At 48.6% G+C, this 3,223-nt stretch overlaps 1 pseudogene; it reads left to right on the top strand.

Annotated features, from left to right (window-relative positions):
• Positions 1 to 1,711, top strand: part of LOC105536865 — a 3,683-nt pseudogene extending 1,972 nt beyond the window's left edge.
• The last annotated feature ends 1,512 nt before the right edge of the window (positions 1,712 to 3,223 follow it).

The following is a 3,223-nucleotide window of genomic DNA, read 5'->3' as shown; positions in this document are numbered from 1 at the left end:
GAAAAATAAAATAGGAAACATGAAGTGTGGATGAGAATCTGGAATGAAAGAGTTTCTGTGGGGGAATATTGCAGGCTCTATGCCAGATGCTGGAGGACCCCTGTCCTCAAGGAATTCAGCGTGTGTTAAGCACTGTAAATATTTTGTTTAAAAAATAACTTATTTCAGGCTGCATAGGAAGAGGTTCTGAAAAACTTCTCCAGGGAGTTTGGTAACATTTCCAACCCAGCCTTTAAAGGATTGTAGGATTTGAGAGCAGGCAGAGGCACAGGTAGCAAGACTTAAAGGCAAGTTCCTCCCTGATTTATTTATTTATGTGCTTATTTTTTAGAGGTGGGGATCTCACTGTATAGCCCAGGCTGGAGTACAGTGGTAGAATCATAGCTCGCTGTAGCCTCCAATTTCTGGGCTCAAGTGATTCTCCCACCTCAGCCTCCTGAGTAGCAGGGACTACAGGCATGTACCACCACACCCAGCTCCCCTGAAATATTTATTGATAGGCAAATAATCTGATGTATCTGGTGTCTAGGTGATGGGTAAGGGGCTGGGGAGAGAGTCACGGGCCAGAACATGAGGGGTACTGAATGGCAGCCCCAGGAGTTAAATTTTTATTCTAAAATTAATCAGAAGCCTGTGAAAAGATTTTAACAGTGGCAGAAAATGATCAGCTTCAGGTTTTGTCTTCTTCATCATCACCTTGGCTGCTCAGTGCTTAGCACAGTACCTGACACATGATAAATACATGGAGAGAGCATAGGAAATAAGTAAATGAATATGGCCAGGTGCAGTGGCTCACGCCTATAATCCTAGCACTTTGGGAGGCCGAGGTGGGCGCATCACCTGAGGTCAGGAGTTTGAGACCAGCCTGGCCAACATGGCGAAACCTTGTCTCTACTAAAAATACAAAAATTAGCCAAGTGTGGTGATGCGTGCCTGTAGTCTCAGCTACTTGGGAGGCTGAGGCAGGAGAATCACTTGAACCCAGGAGGTGGAGGTTGCAGTGAGCCAAGATTGTGCCACTGCACTCCAGCCTGGGTGATAGAGCGAGACCACGTCTCAAAAAAGAAAGAAAAAAAAATAAAGTAAAACAAGAAATGAATGTGGCTATAGTCCTAGCTACTCAGGAGGCCAAGGCAGGAAGATTACTTGAGGCCAAGAGTTCGAGACTAGCCTGGGCAACACAGCAATACCTCATTTCTACAAAACAAAATTTAAACATTAGCTGGGCATGGTCATTCCAGCTATTTGGGGGGCTGAGGCAGGAAGATTGCTTGAACCCAGGAGTTGGAGGCTGCAGTGAGCAGTGATGACACCACTGTACTCCAGCCTGGGCAACACAGCAAGACCCTGTCTCTAAAAATTAAAAAAAAAATGAAAATAATGATTAAAAAAACGGAAAGAAAGAAATGAATGAGGGAAGAAAGGAGTGTGCTTTGGGGAGACTGTACTGGCAGGAGGTGGAGGAGATGGACTGAGTGGGGAGAGAGTCTAGAAATAGTTTTCTCCCCCTCCTCCAACATAAGATCTGGCCCGGACCCTCTTCTCTTACCACACCACCCAGCAAAATGCGATCCTGCTGCTGAATAAACCCTCCCACTTCCTTCTGTCTCTTGCATGAGTGTTCGCCAAGTCATTCCTCTTCCTTTCTCTTCCTCCTTGCAGGGCAGGCCTGAGCTCCTCTGGCCCCGGCATCACTAGTCCGTGGGAATGAGCCCTGACTGCCAACCTGGGTTGCCCACATGTGGCTTAAACGGGTCCATGATTCAGGACCAGATGTGAAATCTCAGGAACTTCCTGGCCCATTTCAGGCTACCTTTCTGACCTCTCCACCTCAGTTCCTTCCCCCAACAGTCTAATGCACAAAGGGGGAAAAAAAAAAAAAACCAGCTCAGGCCAAATCTGTTTGGGAAAAAGAAAAATAAAGCAGATGCAAAGAAAACGATGTTTCACAGCCAAACAGGAATGACATCCGCAGCCTCCACACGGAGCCTCCCCTCCAATGGTGCAGGGGAGAGTTGGCCGTGCCTTCCTTTCCCTTCTGATTTTGCAAGGCTCTAGGCTTCCAGCTGCAGCTGCCCACAGGTCCTGGCTGTTTAGAGGGCGGCTTCGGAGGCATGACGACATCACAAAGAGCAAATGGCTTCAGATCCTGGCTTCCTCCTCCACTGCCTGGTGGTGCAGAAAGAAACCTGGAGCAAGGACGTTAAGAGCTAGCATTCTGGCTTCTGCCTGGCCCCTAGCTCTGCACGCAAGACCTGTCCCTTCTCTGGGTCTAATTTCCCCATCTTGAAAATGTGAAATTAAACTAAAGGAGCACTAAGCGCCCCACCCAGCTGTGATGAGTCATAGTTCTAGATTCAGCATGTTCTTCTTCTGAAATGGAAGCTACTGGCATTCTTTTTTTTTTTTTTTTTTTTTTTTACGGAGTTTCGCTCCTGTTGCCCAGGCTAGAGTGCAATAGCGCGATCTCAGCTTACCACAACCTCCGCCTCCCGGGTTCAAGCGATTCTTCTGCCTCAGCCTTCCAATTAGCTGGGATTACAGGCATGCACCACCAAGCCCGGCTAATTTTTGTATTTTTAGTAGAGACGGGGTTTCACCATGTTGGCCAGGCTGGTCTTGAACCCCCGACCTCAAGTGATTCACCTGCCTCGGCCTCCTAAAGTGCTGGGATTACAGATGTGAGCCACCGTGCCTGGCCACTACTGGCATTCTTTAGCTGTGGAAATGGGGAGTCCAGGAAATCTGTGCCTGCAGACCTGGGAGACAGTTGAGGCCCTAGGGTGGAAAAGCTCAGAATCATCTCTGGGTTTTTTTAGGTGGAGTCTTGCTCTGTCACCCAGGCTGGAGTGCAGTGGCATGATTCTGGCTCACTGTAACCTCTGCCTCCCAGGGTTCAAGTGATTTTTCTGCCTCAGCTTCCTGAGTAGCTGGGATTACAGGTGCACACCACCATGCCTGGCTTATTTTTGTACTTTTAGTAGAGACAGGGTTTCACCATGTTGGCCAGGCTGATCTCGAACTCCTGACCTCAGCTGATCCACCTACCTCGGCTTCCCAAAGTGCTGGGATTACAGGTGTGAGCCACTACGCCCAGCCTCATCCCTGTTTTTTAAGACAAGGAAGCGGAGACACAGAGAGGCTGTGTGATCAGCCAAACGTCACACAGCCTCTCTGTGTCTCAGCTAACAGAGCCTGAATTCAAACCCAGGCAGACCTCCTA

This window comes from Mandrillus leucophaeus, unplaced genomic scaffold (assembly GCF_000951045.1).
Source record: "Mandrillus leucophaeus isolate KB7577 unplaced genomic scaffold, Mleu.le_1.0 Scaffold164, whole genome shotgun sequence".
Classification (NCBI taxonomy): Eukaryota; Metazoa; Chordata; class Mammalia; order Primates; family Cercopithecidae; genus Mandrillus; species Mandrillus leucophaeus.
The sequence above is the reverse complement of the archived record's forward strand: the minus strand, read 5'-3'. Positions and strand labels throughout refer to the sequence as shown.